We start from the raw sequence: 18,552 nt of genomic DNA on the forward strand, positions 1-18,552 counted from the left end.
TGGGCCTTCATGCTACAATAATAATAGTTTTTTATTAGGAACAAATTACTGTAGTTGTCATGATTCAAGAAAAGCATTAATGTTCCCCCAAAATTCAAAGATATGAAATTAGGAGTAAAAAGCAAATTTACTATATATATATATATACATATATATATGTATATATATATATATATACACACACACACATATATATTTAAAAAATGAGTACAACCCCAGTGGAAGACATGCTAAAATTAAAAGATTGTTCCAGGACAATGAATTTTCTCTAACTTTTCTGTCACTATTCCAGCAGTAAATACATAATAACTATTTAGAATATAATCACAAGAATTGAGACACACACATGCATGAGTACACACACACACACAGACAGTGGAATCTAGTACTTTCTTCTAAATGAAGAAGAACAAACAAATTGAAGGTCCATAATGAAAAATGATGAGAAAATAATGTCAAAGAAAGGAAAATCATTTGAAAGAGAGAAATTTTGGGCTCTGGATGCAGACAGTAGAAAACACCAGAAGTCTACATGAGGAAGGGCATGAAAACACTAGATTGAACCAAAGACTGAGTGTTACTACAAAGATGGAGAGATGGAGACACACAGCAGGAAAAAATAACAGGGGCTTTACACAAATATTTGTACCAATTGCTGTCTCTTCTGCTACATTAAAACAGCTTCTTACTAACCAGTGTATACGTGTGTATTGCCTATTTTCTTGAAGGAACTAAACTTCACATCCCAATAAAGGATTATACTATATGCATAATAAGAAAGTAATATTATTTATTGACTTCTACATCAAAAAATGAAAAAGGTTTTCAAACCTTCATTCATCTCATGTCATCTGAGATCAATTTCTTGCTCCAAAAATTCTTCATGGAGTTTTTCACTTCTGTATCCCTCAGTGTGCAAATCAGATGATTGAGCAAAGGTGTTCCAATGGTATAAAACCAGCTATAATCTTATCCACGGAGAAAGTGGTTGCAGGCCACATGTATATATACATGCAAGAGTCAAAGAATAAGATGAACACAGTGATGTGAGGGAAGCAGGTGGAGAGGGCTTTTCTTTTCTCCTCCCTTCTGCACTGTGGTTTCTCAGAGAATCCAAGATGATGACATAGGAGTTCATCAGCACAATAAAACTCACTGTAAAAATGACACCACTGTTGGAAAGCAGAAATAGGTTGGTCACATATGTCTCTGCACAGGCGAGCTTCAACAAGGGTCCCAAGTCACAGAAATGGTAGTTGATCACATTGGGACCACAGAAAGGTGAACACAGGGCAAGAACAATCTAAGGTAAGGAATGCACACAGGATGCCACCCAGGCCACAGCAATCAACAGACTATAGACCAACAGTTCATGATCCTCATGTAGTGCAGGGGCTTACAGATGGCCACATAGCTGTCAATGGCCATGAGAATGAGGATAATCTCCAGGCAGTCAAAATAATGACATGAAAAAACTTTGACCATGCACTCACTGAAAGAAATAGTGGTTCTCTTTGAAAGGACATCCGTCATCACTCTAAGGGCTATGGAATTAGACAAGCATGTATCAGATATGGATAAATAGAAAAGGAAGAAGTACATCAGGTTGCCAAGAGCCCAACAGGTCTTGATGGTGGTAATAATTATCAAGTTATTCAGAAACCTCCCCAAGTAGAAAATCAAAAATATTACAAAGAGTATTTTCTTCCTAACAGGATCCTGTGTCAACCTAAGCATAAATAATTCAGTCATGTTATTATTCAGCTGCATGATTTCATGAATAAAACTAAGGGGAGAGTATGAGATGGTTTATTCCTGAAAATAAAGGATTTAATTTACCTTGTGCTACAAAATGTTTTGGAATATCCTAAGTAAAAATGAATATTCTTCATCAGACACATTCTAGCTGTGGTTTATTAAAAATTTACCTCAATACTTTGTTCTTCAAATTTTGATGAGTATTCATAAGGTCATTATTGGTCTGCAATAAGCTATTAGCATGATACACTCCTATAGTATTCTTCAAACATAAGCACTTGTTAGTTTTTTGTGAACATTTCTGCCCATAAAATGAATAGAAAAGTAAGACATACAATTCCTTTTACTATTTCCTTTATTTTTTCATGTTTAATAAATCTTGAGTGTCCATGGTGTATTACTCTACATTTAGGATATATTTGACTGTCCCTGTAGGTTCACGGTGTAGATATAAAGTTACTGAATCTCTATTACATAAAATGTCTTATCTCTATTTATATTTATACATGACATATGAATTATACACATTGATTCAAATATATTTTTAAAAACATATAAAATGCTATATTCTGTCCCAAGTATGGAATTGTGAAAAGAGAAATATGAAACAATGATAATCTCTAAAAAATCTGATGCTGCCCTGAAATCCCTTTATGACATTTTGCATGTGATATATACTAATGGACAAAATTAATGTTTTTTATAGCAATATCTAACACACATATTCCAATTCTAGCAATCTTCTAATTTCTGTAAAACTCCCCATAGAAACTCTGAGTCTCTGAGATTACACTAAATTGAAGGGGCTATATTATACCATTCAGTAGTTGATATTTTCATGATTCAAGTACTTATGTTCCAGGGTAATTTGTAGGGATGTCATCAGGAAGCTGGTGTAGGACCAGATCATGCTTGTAACATCCTGTGATTTTTACTATTCAGATGCATGAAAATGCCACATTCTCAGGACAGAGCAAAGGTTCAGATGAGGAAAGTAGATAGAGCTTTACAAAAGAGGGATGTGGAATCGATAGTAACTGATTTTTTTTTTATTCAATTTATTTTCTCTCCTGGGAAAATTCATGATCATACTCAACTTTGAAAGATTGTTTCTTCAATGAATATTTTACTTTTTAGAATTTTGGAGCATGTCATCATAGGCTACATTTTTTCTAGATCTCTCTTGTCAGGATGATATTATCACAAAGGACCCAGCATAGAATTAAACCTACAAACTGAAACATGCTATATTTAATACATTATGGAATCTTTACCTATCCAATGATGATCTTCCTAGCCCTGTCCATGAATTTATTACATTGTGTTTAGAGCCATTAGACAGTCTTAAGTGCAGAACCTGGTAACTGTAATAGATACTAACTTCCATTCAAATGTGGATCTCCCCTTTTCTGTAGTAAATATTTTTTCCCCTCAATTGGTTTGAAATTTATCATTCTTCTTCCAAATTAAAAGCATTTAAGAAAATGTCTCATCAAGTTATTTACTTTATGCTGCCAAGAACACAAATAAAATAAATTATTTTTAAAATGTGTGATCTTTGTCAAGAATCTTAAACTGTAAGGAAAATGAGTCTTGACAACTAAATAATGAAATAATATCATTCTCTTTTATTGATTTATAAGAACCATCTCTCATGAAGTAATTGTACTCATACAAGTGGTAGTCATCGGAGGCCAGATAATATCAAAGGATTTTCCCCTTCAATAGTTCATGATTAAGCCCTTCCTTTAACTGTATAATTTTGGTTAGTTATCAATCCTATTAGATTGATACAACAAGGTTTTTTTTATGTATTTGACCACATATTTTAAGATAAATTAACAATCTAATGCAGACTTTAAGATAAATTAATAAACTGATGTTGATTTCTAATATATCGTAAATTATGGTTCTTTATTAAAATGTTTAATCATTGGTCTCTTTCATTTCTAGAATGATTTTACATTTCCAGTTATTTTGACTGTCTCAAAACTTCAGGACCCAGCTGCCAAGAACACTTCAATACATGGCTATAACTATTATTTGACATAATAATAAAATGAAATAAAATAATATTGATCTGTTGCTCTCTAAAGCCTTTCTTCAGGGTTTATCTAATAATTTTACTCACTATGCTTACATGTAATTTTGTGTGTACTTCTACTTCTTTTCCTTCCTGAATTAGAATCTTGGAAAACTATGAATTCTAAGGTTTTTATTCTTCATAGAACCAAACCCAATACTTTAAACAATGCAGTGGTTTAGTAAGTAAGTTAGTTTTTAAAGAGGAATCATTGTCCATTATCTCTTAAAATGAAGTAGTATTTATCTGGTTATTTTGGTGCTAGTCAGATTATAAACCATGATTAATTTGCAGAGGTCTTTTATATATCATATATAGTAAAGTGACTACTGTGTTCTTTATTTACAAAACCAGGAATAGAACCCAAAACAAAACAAAAACAAAACTGATATTGATTTTTTTAACTAACAAGATACATTTTTTATTTTAATTTTTATTGGTTCGTCTTATATAAGACAATAGAATATACTATGATATATTTATAAAAGCATGGAATATGATTTGTTCTAATTCGGTTCCCAGTATTTCCCCTTCTCCTCTGTAATAGTTAATTTGAATGGCAACTCAATTGGATTAAGAGATGTCAATAATTAAGAGGCTTCTGAGTGTGTCTGTGAGGGTGTGTCTAGGGATGACTGGAATGTGGGATAGTGAACTGAAGTGGAGACCCTCCCTAAGTGTTGGCAACACCACCCAATAGGATGGTGGCTTGGATGGAATAAAAGTTGGAAGAAAAAGGAGGAAGGTGCAGATGCAAACTTTGACTCTTCTTGAACAGGTTCTTGAATACTTTGTGGAATAGCTAAGGATATCCGATTCTTGCTTCTTCACTCATCCAAAGCAGACTCTGCCAGTGATACTCCAGGTATTTTCCAGAAGCCTTGGTTTCGAACTAGGGTAGCACTGTTGATCCCTCTTATTCTGGAGTGTTCACCTCTTGGACTGTGCAACTACTGGGTCTTCCAGCTCTTCATCCTGCAGACAGTCATTGTGGACTATCCAGCATCTGGTCATGTAAGCCAATCTAGTAAATCCCGCCCCCCCTTTTTTAAATTTATTTTTATTGTAAACAAATGGGATACAAGTTATTTCTGTTTGTACATGGAATAACAGCATACCATTTGCATATTCATTCATTTACATAGAGTAATGATGTTCGATTCATTCTGTTATTTTTTTCCTTCCCCCGAACACTTTCCCACCCTTCTTTTCACTCTATACAGTCCTTCCTCCATTTTTGCCCACCTCTAACCCCCCATTATGTGTCAACATCTGCTTATCAGTAAGATCACTCATCTTTTGGATTTTTGAGATTGGCTTTTCTCACTTAGCATGATATTCTCCAATTTCATCCATTTGCCTACAAATACCATAATTTTATTATTCTTTATCACTGAGTAATATTCCATTGTATACATATACCACAGTTTCTTTATCCATTCATCAATTGAAGGACATCTAGGTTGTTTGCACAGTCTGGCTACTGTGAATTGGGCAGCTATGAACAATGATGTGGCTGTATCTCTATAGTATGCTGATTTTAAGTCCTTTGGGTATAGGCCTAGAAGTGGGATAGCTCGGTCAAATGGTGGGTCCATTTCAAGTTTTCTAAGGAATCTCCACACTGCTTTCCAGAGTGGCTGCACTAATTTGCAGTCCCACCAGCAATGTATGAGTGTACCTTTTTCCCCAAATCTTCGACAACACCTGTTGTTGCTTGTATTCTTGATAATCGCCATTCTAATTGGGGTGAGATGGAATCTTAAGTTAGTTTTGATTTGCATTTCTCTTATTACTAAATACGGTGAACAGTTTTTCATATGTTTGTTGATTGCTTGGAGAACTTCTTTTGTGAAGCGTCTGTTCATATCCTTAGCCCATTTGTTGATTGGGTTATTGTATTCTTCAGGTAGAGTTTTTTGAGTTCGTTATATATTCTGGAAATTAGTGCTCTAACAAAAGTATGAATGGCAAAGATATTCTCCCACTCTGTAGGCTCTCTCTTCGCATTGCTGATAGTTTCCTTTACTGAGAGAAAGCTATTTAGTTTGCATCTATCCCAGTTATTGATTTTTGCTTTTATTTCTTGTGCTATGGGAGTCCTGTTAAGGAAGTCTTTTCCTAAGCCAACAAGTTGAAGATTTGGACCTACTTTTTCTTCTGTAAGATACAGGGTCTCTGGTCTGATTTCAAGGTCCATGATCCATTGTGAGTTGAGTTTTGTGCAGGGTGAGAGATAGGGGTTTAGTTTCATTCTGTTGCATATAGATTTCCAGTTTTCCCAGCACCATTTGTTGAAGAGGCTTTCTTTTCTCCATTGCATATTTTTGGCACCTTTGTCTAGTATTAGAAAATTGTATTTCTTTGGGTTTCTGTCCGTGTCCTCTATTCTGTACCTCTGATCTACCTATCTATTTTGGTGCCAATACCATGCCATTTTTGTTACTATTTCTTTGTAGCACAGTTGAACTTCTGGTATTGTGATACCCCCTTTTTCATTCTTCCTGCTAAGGATTGCTTTAGCTATTCTGGGTTTCTTATTCTTCCAGAAGAATTTCACAATTGCTTGCTCTATTTCTGTAAGGTATGTCATTGGGATTTTAATTGGAATTGCATTAAATCTGTATAGCACTTTTGGTAGAATGACCATTTTGACAATATTAATTCTGCCTATCCAAGAACATGGGAGATCTTTCCATCTTTTAAAGTCTTCCTCAATGTCTTTGTTCAATGTTTTGTAGTTTTCATTGAAGAGATATTTTACCTCTTTGGTTAGATTGATTCTCAAGTTTTTTTTTTTTTTTTTTTTTTTTGAGGCCATTGCAAATGGAGTTGTTTTCCTCATTTCCATTTCAGCTGTTTCATCACTTGCATATAAAAATGCTTTAGTTTTATGCGTGTTGATTATATAGCCTGCTATTTCTCTGAATTCATTGATGAGGTCTAGAAGTGTTCTGGAGGAGGTTTCTGGATTCTCTAAATATAGAATCATGTCATCAGCAAATAGTGATAGCTTAATTTCCTCTTGTCCTATTCATATGCCTTTAATTTCTTTTGTCTGCCTAATTACTCTGGCTAGAGCTTTGAGGACAATATTGAATAGAAGTGGTGAAAGAAGACATCCGTGTCTTGTTCCTCTTTTTAAAGGGAATGGTTTCAGTTGTTCTCCATTAAGAATGATGTTGGCCATGGGCTTAGCATAAATAGATTTTACAATGTTCAGGTGTGTTCCTACTATACCTATTTTTCTAGTGTTTTGAGCATGAAGGGGTGTTGTATTTTGTTGAATGCTTTTTCGCTGTCAATTGAAATAATCATATGATTCTTATCCTTAAGTCTATTGACATGATGGATTACGTTTATTGATTTACAGATGTTAAACCATCCTTGCATTCCAGGGATGAACCCCACTTGATCGTGGTGCACAATTTTCTTAATATGTTTTTGTATACGTTTTGCCAATATTTTGTTAAGGATCTTTGCATCTATATTCATCAAGGATATTGATCTAAAATTTTCTTTCCTTGATGTTTCTTTTCCTGGTTTGGGTATGAAGGTGATATTAGCTTCATAGAATGAGTTTGGTAGGGTACCTTCCTTTTGTATTTCCTGGAATACTTTGAGAAGTATTGGAATGAGTTATTCTTTGAAGGTCTTGTAGAACTCAGCTGAGAATCCATCTGGTCCTGGGCTTTTCTTGGGTGGTAGATTTTTAATGGCTTCTTCTATTTCATTGCTTGATATTGATCTGTTTAAATTGTGTATGTCCTCCTGGTTCAGTTGGGAGCAGCATATGTCTCTAGAAATTTGTCAATGTCTTCGGTAGTTTCTATTTTGTTGGAATACAGATTTTCAAAGTAGCTTCTCATTATGTTCTGTGTCTCAGTGATGTCTGTCATGATATTTCCTTTTTCATCATGAATTTTAGTAATTTGAGTCTTCTGTCTCCTTCTCTTTGTTAGTGTGGCTAAGGGTTTCTCTATTTTGTTTACTTTCTCAAAGAACCAACTTTTAGTTTTGTCAATTTTTTAAATAGTTTCTTTTGTTTCAATTTCATTGATTTCAGCTCTGATTTTAATTATTTCCTGTCTTCTACTACTTTTGCTGTTATTCTGTTCTTCTTTTTCTCGGGCTTTGAGCTGCAATGTGAGGTCATTTAGTTGTTGACTTTTCATTCTTTTCTGGAATTGCTCCATGCAATGAATTTTCCTCTTAGTACCACTTTCATAGTGTCCCAGAAATTTTGATATGTTGTATCATCATTCTCATTGAGCTCTAAGAAATTTTTTATCTCCTCTCTGATTTTTTTTGTTATCCATGTTTCATTCAATAACATATTATTTAGTCTCCAGGTGTTGGAGTAATTTCTGTTTTTTATTTTGTCATTGATTTCTACACTCAGTCAATTATGATCCCATAGTACAAAAGGCAGTATCTCTATTTTTTTGCATTTCCTAAGGGGTGCTTCGTGGCATAACATATGGTCTATTTTTGAGAAGATTCCATGTGCTGCTGAGAAGAAAGTGAATCCACTCGTTGATGGATGGAATATTCTATATATGTCTATTATGTCTATGTTATTGATTGTGTTATTAGTTCTATGGTTTCCTTGGTTGGTTTTTGTTCAGAAGATCTATCTAGTGGTGACAGCAGTGCATTACAGTCACCCAGAATTATTATGTTGTGGTCTATGTGATTCCTGAAATTGAGAAGGATTTGTTTGATGTACAGGGATGCACCATTGTTTGGGGTGTAAATGTTTACTATTGTTGTCTCCCTGATTTATGGTTCCCTTAAACAGTATGAAATGTTCATCTTTATCTCTTCTGACTAACTTTGGCTTGAAGTCCACTTTATCTGAAATAAGGATGGAAACCCCTGCTTTTTTACTGAGTCCATGTGCGTGGTAGGTTTTTTCCCATCCTTTCACCTTTTGTCTGTGTATGTCTTTTTCTATGAGATGAGTCTCTTGCAGGCAGCATATTGTTGGATCTTTCTTTTTAATCCATTCTGCCATTCTATGTCTTTTGATTGATGAGTTTAGGCCATTAACGTTCAGGGTTATTATTGAGATATGATTTGTATTCCCAGTCATTTGGGCTTATTTTTGGTTTTTAAGTTGGCTTGGTTTCTCCTTTGAGTGGTTTTTCTCTAAGGTAGTTCCTCCCTTTGCTGACCTCCATTGTTATTTTTCATTTTATCCTCATGGAATATTTTGTTGAGGAAAGTCTGTAGCACAGGCTTTCTCTTTGTAAATTCTTTTAACTTTTGCTTATCATGGAAGGATTTTATTTCCTCTTCAAATCTGAAGGTTTGTTTTGCTGGATATAGGATTCTTTGTTGGCAACCATGTTCTTTCAGAGTTTGAAATACAGTGTTCCAGGCTCTTCTATGTTTTACAGTCTTGGTTGAGAAGTTGGCTGCTATCTGTATTGTTCTCCCACTATATTTAATCTGATGCTTTTCTCTCACGGTCTTCAAAATCCTTTCTTTATTTTGAATGTTAGTCATTTTCATTATAATGTGCCTTGGTGTGGATCTGTTGTGATTTTGTGCATCTGGTGTTCTGTAAGCCTCTTGCATTTGATTTTCCAGTTCATTCTTCAGGTTTGGAAAATTTTCTGATATTATTTCATTGAATAGCTTGTTCATTCCTTTGGTTTGTATCTCTGTGCCTTCCTCAATCCCAATAATTCTTAAATTTGGTCTTTTCATGACATCCCATAGTTCTTGGAGATTCTGTTCATGGTTTCTTACCATCTTCTCTGTTTGGGCAACTTTATTTTCAAGATTAAATATTTTGTCTTCATTGTCTGAGTTCTGTCTTCCAAGTGGTCTAGTCTTTTGGTGATGCTTTCCATTGAGTTTTTATTTGGCTTATTGTTTCCTTCATTTCAAAGATTTTCATTTCAATGATTTCCATTTGTCTTTTTTTTTTTTTTTTTAAGAAGCTCTATCTCTTTGTTGAAATGATCTTTTGCTTCCTGCAGTTGCTCTTTCAGCTTATTGGTATTATTCATTGCCTGCATTTGCTGTCTTATCTCATCCTTTGCTTTGAGAATCATCTTAAACATGCATAATCTGAAGTCCTTTTCTGACATTTCTTCTAACATACTGTCATTGGATTCTATTAATATAGAATCTAGATTTGTTTGGATCATTTTCTTCCCTTGTTTTTTCATGTTGTTCATGTATCTTCCCCTCTAGCAGTGCAGATATGGAGTATTACAGATTTCCCCCCATAGGCTTACAGTGGCCCTATAGGTTTCCAAAACCCTTTCTTTAATGGGAGACCAATATTAGCAGTGCCCAATTCAGACACTATGCGATCCTAGACCAAATAGTCCCTATGAGGACAATAACAAAATTTTCATTATAAACAGAATGAGTTCAAATTTTATCTTCAGTAAAACAAACAAATTTACAATAAGGTCTCAGTTTCAAATGGAGGTCAAAGAGGATGCAGAGGGATATAGAATGTGGCTGTTAATGGGATAAGAAAAGAATATACAGAAGTTCTAGAAAATAGAAAGTGTGAGAGTGTAATCAAATGAAACTGTATGTTAGCATGCAAATAGGGAGAAAGAGACTCTGAGGGAACAGGTAAACAAAAGGAAAAGAGAGCAAGAAAATTAAAGAAATAAAATCTTAAAATTTTTCAATAAGGAGAAGAAAGAAAATCTACAGTGTAACAGTCATATAGTAATTAAACCTCCCAGAGTTCAGTAGCCTGATGCATAAGAAGTACCTGACAATGAGCTTTCAAGCCTCCAGCAGGCTTCTCAGGATGGGTTTTGCCCCACCTAAAGATCAGAGCTACCGCTTCAAGGATTATCCAAGATGGCTGCTCTGGCTTCGAAATGTGTTGACAAATGGGGAGCTGCAGTTCAGGGTGTGCCCGTGGTCCTCAGGAGGTCTTGAAAGAGGGATGCCATTGGTCAGGCAGGGGTCCTGGAGGTCAGGTGTGTTTGGTGTGGTTGCGGGATCCTGGAGGCTGGGTGCAATCAGTTGGTCTGGGGTCCCAGTGATAGGGTGCATTTAGTTGGTCTGGGGGTCCTGTCAGCAGGGAGCAGTCAGTCGATGTGAGAGCCCCAGAGGCAGGGAGTGATCGGTTGGGCTGAGGGCTCCTGGAGACAGGGCTCAGTCAGTCCGGGCAGGGGTCCCTACGGGGCCTGGCTGTTGTCTCAAAATGGCAGCAGCCAAGTGTAATCAAACCTGCTGGTACTGTAACAGTGAACTTCCAGGCAGCAGCAGGCAGTTGTTGCTCCACTGGCAGTTGGCAGTCAGTTTCCTGACTGTTTTTGGGCGATCGGGAGGTGAACCTTGTGTGTTGGGTGATGGATAGGTGTAAGGCAGGTGATGGACAAGCGAGAGGCAGGCAAATGGCAGATGATAGGCACCTGACAGTGAGCAATCTGCACTCAAAAAATGCATCAATATGTTGGCAGACTGCAGGTGATCACAGCAGACAAATTGGATAAACAGCAAGGGATCAATAAGCAGCAAAAACTGCCTTACCAAGAAACAGATATCCTCTGCTTGAAACTGGAATTTTGGAGTGAAAAGGAATGCAGCCTCCCTCTAGTCTGCCATCATGGAATCCCTAAATCCCCTTTTAATAATTGTACTTTCTATTGATTCTGGTCCTCTATAGAACCCTGCATAATGCACCCTCTTTTCCTCCGACCCCCATGTTCCCTTCTCTACTCTTACTGATCTTTCTGTTATTTATTTATAGTGAGATTGATTTTATATGAATTGGGAATTAGCTCCATGGCCTGGAATAAATTATGTGTGATCTTCATTGGCCCCATGCTGTGTCAAAGACACTGGAAGTCTTCCCCCTGTATATGATCCACTTAAGCATTTCTTGAAGAAAACATGAATCTTTGACCTTTAAGGGACGCAAGAAGAATCTTGACATTTTTGTATATTCTAGCTACTAACCCATGATTATGTCTATGTGTATGACCTCTATGTGTGTGTGTGTTTCTTTTTTTCCCAGAGGAGTGTTAACACCTTTCATCAGATTTCCAAAGGAATCAAACAGAAAAATAGATAACAATGACTGAAGACAAGAGAGTTCCAGTATCATAGCACATCTTCCAGTAACTACTACATGTACCTCAACATTTCAAACAAGATGAGGCAGCTTTAGGATGGCTGCATTGGTCAAACCAATAGTAAAAACACAATATGCGGGAGTTGTAGGTAATGGAGAAGAGCTGAAAGAAGAATAACCAAAAAAAGGTGGGGACTAGACAAGGGTGGAAGATAGTGTCAGAGTTCCTGCAATGTCTCTAGGTTGCTTACAGAGGACTCAGCAAGAAAGAATGCTTTCCATAAGGACTCTCTCTTAAAGAATCCAACCCTTCCAAAGCCAATTACACTAGACTTCTATCTTTGGAAAAATCCCTCTCTCTTTGTGGAAGTTACCTTTTCCTGGGAATATAAACTGGCAGTCCCAATTCTTTTACCCTGAAAAGCTTGAAGTATGATATAGTTGACCCTCCTTGAGCTTCTCACTGTATGCAATTTAGCCTCATGATTCTTGCTGCCCATCAGAGAGGCCCTGGGAAACAGCCTGGATCGAAAACCAAAAGGTTGTCATAAATTCCATATTCACTACCTATCCTTTCTAGATCCCATTTCCCCAAGGTCATGAAATAAATATTTCACCATTATTCTTTCTGAAACTTCCTTGAAAGAAAGAAGGAACATTGTGGAACACTAAGGACACAAATGGACAGATATTTCATGAAAGAGAAGATTTATATCCAAAATATTTTCAGTAACACCCTCTACCCATGTTATCTTTCATCTTCATTATATGTCATAATGCAGTTTTTAGTTTCCTCATTGTCATATTTTATCTGAATTTTATCTGAAAAATTATTATTCAGTTTCTTAAACTAAATCTCAGGTGTACATCAATTGCAAGTTACATTTTTATATCATTTTAGAAACATGCAAAAATTAGTAATTCTCTACTGTAATATGTATTATTCTACTCATATATGTCACTTGGAGATATAAAAGTTAGCATTCTCCAGAAGTTTTGACAAGGCCACTATTCTCTATGAGCCTTTTCTCTATTTTTAGACACAATCTAAGTTTCTGGTTCCCATAGCTCTTGGTGAAACTTACCTTCTCATCCAACTTACATGAAGTTTTGAAACTTTTCCAAAGTCTGCCATCTCAAGAAAGGGTGAAAACTTAAAGAGAGAAGCTCTCCTCTTCCCATATAACAAGGGCAGATTTTCACATACCTAGGTTCACTAAGTGTTTGTTGAATTAAAAAGTTTGCTTTACTTCAAATATTAAATTTCACTCAATTTTCTATAACAACAATAAATCTTTAAAATGTTGTGTTTTTTTTCTGTTCCTTTTTCAGAGGATATAGGAGTAGCTTATTCACAAGAAATCTATTTAAAATACATTGGATTAACATGCAATGATCCATCTGTGAGCCACAAACGTGGGAATAATCTCTCCTTTACTTGTTAGGGAACTCTGCATTTGCCTTATCTGTTCATCTCTTTTTTATAACAGCTTTCCCAAAGGATCATGAAAAAAAGCTATTTCTGACTTCCAGAGGGAATATTTTAACACATAAGAATGAATAGTATTATCACCTTAGCACTATTTCCCTAAAGATTCTCTTCCTGTGTTAAACATCCTGGAGGTGATACATTTAACTTTTGGTTTGTTTATTTAGCCTATGAGAATATCAAGACAACCTTCCTTATACACAATAACTGGGTGGAAACAAGGATGAGAAGGTGTCAGCTTCCTCAGGCACATGGTAGTTCCAGGAAAAAAGAAGAAAAGTATAAATGGATAGTGGAGAATGTGAAGAGCACAGGAAGAAGAATGGATAGTGTCACTGGTACAGAAACATTGGGTCACCAAGAAATGACTGCCCTAATTACCTTTCTCTGCATTAGGAAACACACTACTCTAGCTCCCTAGTGCCCTTGCAATATTTCGTATTTAGTTTCTGGTGTTGTTTTATCTTTTAAAACAATATTTTCAATTCATTTTTAGAATGTAACTTCCTCCATTTAAATTCCCAGTTCTACCTCTTTCCTTACAATCATAAGTTCTGGTATCTAAAGCCCAGTCACACACAAATATTGATTGAGATGATCAATGACTAACAAATATTTTTTTTTTTTGCATAAGAATAGAAATGAGCAAACAATTTTTATTTCTTTTTCTCAGAATCTTAAAAAGTTCTATACACTCCAAATACTTATTGAAGGTAACACTCATGAGTTTTTATCTTCACCATAACTACCATTGTTAAAAATAACAAAAAAATAGGACTAGATTATAAATCTGTGGTAGAGCAATTGCCTAGCTTGGGTGAGTCCCTGGGTTCTATTGCCAACACTGAAAATAAAGTGAGTATGTGGTATATGTGTGTATGTGTGTGTGTTTGTGTGTATACATACACACATGCTTGCAAATATATAGTATGCACTTCATCAGTTAAGTGAATGAGCAAATAAAACACATTGAAAGAAATCTTGAGTAATATTTTATACTTTTTTCTGATGAATTACCTCTACGATGCTACTTTAAATAAGTAGAAGACTTTGGATTAATATTAAACCACTCATTTAGAAGGACAGCACATAAAGATGTGGTCAGGTGCTGAAACACACCAAATACTTCTTCAAATTTCCTTTCCATCTGTGATTTAACACTTATAGTCAACAGCACAAGGAGATAGTAGATGAAACATTGAAGAGACCAGGCTGTCCAGAGCAGGCTGCAATCATTTTCCTGATATAATGTGGAACACAGTATCAATAAAGGCATTACTCAATATTTGGTGGACATTTACCATTTTATGCACAATACATAAACACTTCTGCAGATGTGTCTAATCTGTGTCATAGGGTACAAAACCCAGATTGTGAAAACTGTTTTAGTAGACTCTGATCATATCTGACATGAGTCTGTCATCTTTGAGTAACTGAATTCTGATTTTCCTTCAAGTAATCACATCTCTTCTGTGTTTTGGTTCATAAGATCTGGGCACAGTAATTTCCCAAGTGTGAAAATATGACTCATACCTGTTTGATCAGAAAACATGTTCCTCAGATTTTAATGATTGGCTCAGGTATCTGTTGGCAAGCAAGTGCAAAGGCAACACTTTTCTCTACATCCCTGAAAACACCACACTTTTTCCTATTAGAATTCCTGAGAGTTCAAGGCCAGTGCTGCTGTCAATCTCACCATAAATGGAGAATCAAAGAGAAGGAAGCCAACATGGAAAAGAGCAGAAGAAACCAGCTCCTATAATACAATTTCAAAAGTAGAATTCATCTATTTCCAAATCATTTGATCATTTTTTTAAAGAAAGACAATAATATTGCTTTATATACTTTATTAAATGAAATAAAAATCTAATCTACCCATTCCAAGAAATAAAATATTGCCAATATTTATACCTGTTTTTACATCTTCCCTATTCTGCCCACTGTCTCATCTTAAAAGTGATCAACATCATGAGCTTTAAAATGTATAATTACCTTGATATTTAGAACTACAATATATTTGCCATTATATGTTTATTTTTAGTTGTACTTGTTTTTGGATTTAAAATAATTTAGCATACTATATACACACTTTTAGTAATTTTATTGTTATTAAAAAAAGTTGCTTAAATTTTTTTTTGAATATAGTTTTGGATTCATTTTCACTCCTCTAATTGCCATTTTGTATTGCATTATGTTATTATTTCAAAATGAGTGTATTTCTGGTTTTGTCAATGAACATTTGACTGTGATGAACAGTATATTTTTGACAATTTTGAATATATGCTCTGGAAGGGCAATTTATGGTTGTTAAATATTACTTGAATATTTAATTTTATAAAATACTATAATGTATATCCACCAGAGATCCAGGAAATACAATCTATCTTATGCACCAAATGATGTCTGATAATATTTTTGTTATACTAGATAAATATCGGCTGTTGTGTAACACCTAGAGAAGATTACTTTGGGGTTTCCTTAGCTGTAGTTCAACAGGAGACACAGGTGGGATGACCATCTTCTCAGGGCAGCTTTTCTGAGCCTTTACAAGCAGGTTGCTGTGAATCTTGGGATTTTACTGCCCCTTGCTGGCATCTGGGATTAACGAAGTCTCTTTAGTTAACTTCTTTTGTGGGTATTCTGTCTCCCTAGACCCAGGTAATTGGTAGAAACTGCAGTCAGAGAAACAGTAGGCTGGTGCATTTGAACTCCTGTTCCTGGTGGTTGGCATAGTGATGACACCTGCTACCTGCCATTCGGTAGGCGTCCTCCCTGGGATTGGTAGCCTGTGAAATGAATCTGCTTCTAATCTTTCATCCTATTTAAAAACCCACTGTGATTTGTTAGAAATTTGATAAATGTTTTACATGCCAACTGTTCCTTTAGGTTGTCATTTCTTGGGATCATGAGCCGTCCCAATGATAATAATGATCTTTAGCTCAGCTCTACTTACAGTTCCTTAGAACTCTAGCCCCTGGTCTGGATGTTGAAGTGAGGAAGAGAAAAGAGCATTCCCCAAGGAATATGGCAAGCTGAGGTCCGTAGCTTCTTTTAACATGGGGGTCTCCAAGGCTGATGCAATGTTTAATTATTTAGAAAGTTTTCTGCCAAAACCATTTCCACAATAACAGGCACTGTTGTTTATATATTCTCCAGTTATAAATTCCAGCAACCAGTGGTTTCTTGGCAAGAAGTTTTGAAGCTGAATCGTATTACTGAATTACTGAATAATGTCTCCAACTAGCTAACTCCAATTCCCATACCTTAGTACAAGGTTCTCTGAAGTCATTACATCAGTGACCTTGCATGGTGTTTCTGCCTCCAGTGTCCTGCCCAGTCAAGAACTGTCACTAGGACCTCTTTCCTTACTCCCTGTCCATAAGTTCATGTCAATTCTCTGCCTCTGCAAGACCCTCTCCTGAGATTACTGTTATCCTCATCTCTCTCACAGCATGAGCACCACTCCATCCTCTCTCAAGACCTGTCCGTCCCTGGGAATGTCCACTGTTCACATACAGGGCACCTGACAGTGCCTTTGTACTGTGTGGACACTTGTCTCTCAAATGTGAATATCTTGTAAATACTTCCTTTTAATTAAGACTGTTCTGAAGTTCTACTTTGTTCTTGACATTCAGGCAAAATCATTTATTCATTTAGACTCCACACTTTGAAATTCAGAAGGGGAAAAACATCCACAAGTGTGTCACTTCTGACATCTCTTCTCTTAGGTCTATGATGGCATACGCTATGGTCATATCAAATTTTTATAGTTCTGCTACTATTAATTAGTCAAAATAACAAGATTCATTGTAAATACCTGATTATTCATTCTTACATGTTGCTGAACATTTCATATGTAACTTGAATAAATTATTTCCTTATTTGTTTCTTTTTTGCAATTTGGTTTTATCTTGAATATCAAACATTGGCCAGATTGATATTCTTATAATATCAATAATTATAATACGAATTTTTTTTCCAAAATTAAACACAGACCTGATAGTCACAGCTACTACTGTCAGGAAAAAAAAATCAGTCAGGAATAGAATGTTTGGGATCACACAGCAAAATGAAACTGCACAATTAATTCCCTTTTACTTTTATTTTTAATCTCAGACTTTATTACTATAGAATGAAATTCTACTTTTTTCTTTTGCCTCAAAATAATAAAAATTTCCAATCTTTATGGCATATTTCTTTAAGGTTTTTAAAACACATATATGTGTGATCCATTAAAATATATAAAATTCATCTCTTAATAATATTTTTGTTTTCTATTTGTTTGCAGAGTTTCTTGGGACATCTCTAGAAAATGGTGACCATTGATATAGGATCTAGGTAAATTTCTCCAGAGATGTTGAGATAATATTTCCAGGAGAGGGCAAGACACAGTAAGAGGATTAAGAAGAATTTGGAAGAAGGATACTGGATCAACTTAAAAATAAGTGAATAAATAAATTGAACCCTTAAAAAATAAATAAAAAAAGAAGAAAATAAAGTATCCGGAAAAAGGAAGAAAACAAACATTTTATTCATGGATACAGAAATGCTCTGTGTACTAGTTTCAGTATCCATAAATATTTCCAGGATATTATCTCTTGATTAATTCTCAGCACAGCATGCTTTACCACATATTGACTTAAGGTTTTCAACTATGGTTATGGTACTGAAGAGTCAATGATTGTCCGGATTTCTATCCTTGCTGTGTAACACTAGACAATGCTGTTTAGTGCATAGGGAGCCCACCATAAGATTAGTGGATATGGTCAAGTTAACCCCTTACTGTGATGTCTGGAATCACTTCTGTGAATCAGATGTTCCAGGTCCCAGGCCTCTAGGAACATGGTATTAGAGCTTCCCTCACTAGATTACAGGAACCCATAATGAAATTGCTCTCAGAATGAACTTTTGTTGGATTTGGAATCATTTGTTATGAGTTTATTCTTGGTTGTTTTCATATAAGCTTTGACAAAAAATTTATGTAATTTAACCTCAGGACCTATGGGTTCTTGGTATAGAAGCAAATGTCATTCATTATATACATAGTCACTTTTACTTCTACTTCACCTGTCAATTTGACAGTTTTGGTTATCTGGAATTAAGATTTATCAATGACCTTAGTTAACTTGATTTTCTAATTGTATTATTATCAATTTTAAA

General features: G+C 35.3%; 1 pseudogene across 1 annotated transcript in view; it reads right to left on the bottom strand.

The window, feature by feature from the left end:
* Positions 1–837: 837 nt before the first annotated feature.
* The window catches only part of LOC306639149 (olfactory receptor 4C16-like), a 469,263-nt pseudogene continuing 451,548 nt past the window's right edge, over positions 838–18,552 (bottom strand). Inside the window, exon 2 of the transcript in view lies at positions 838–961. The product of the transcript in view is annotated as an olfactory receptor 4C16-like (transcript). The remainder of the gene's footprint in view (positions 962–18,552) is intronic.

This window comes from Sciurus vulgaris (genome assembly GCF_902686455.1).
Source record: "Sciurus vulgaris genome assembly, chromosome: 11".
NCBI classification, from domain to species: domain Eukaryota; kingdom Metazoa; phylum Chordata; class Mammalia; order Rodentia; family Sciuridae; genus Sciurus; species Sciurus vulgaris.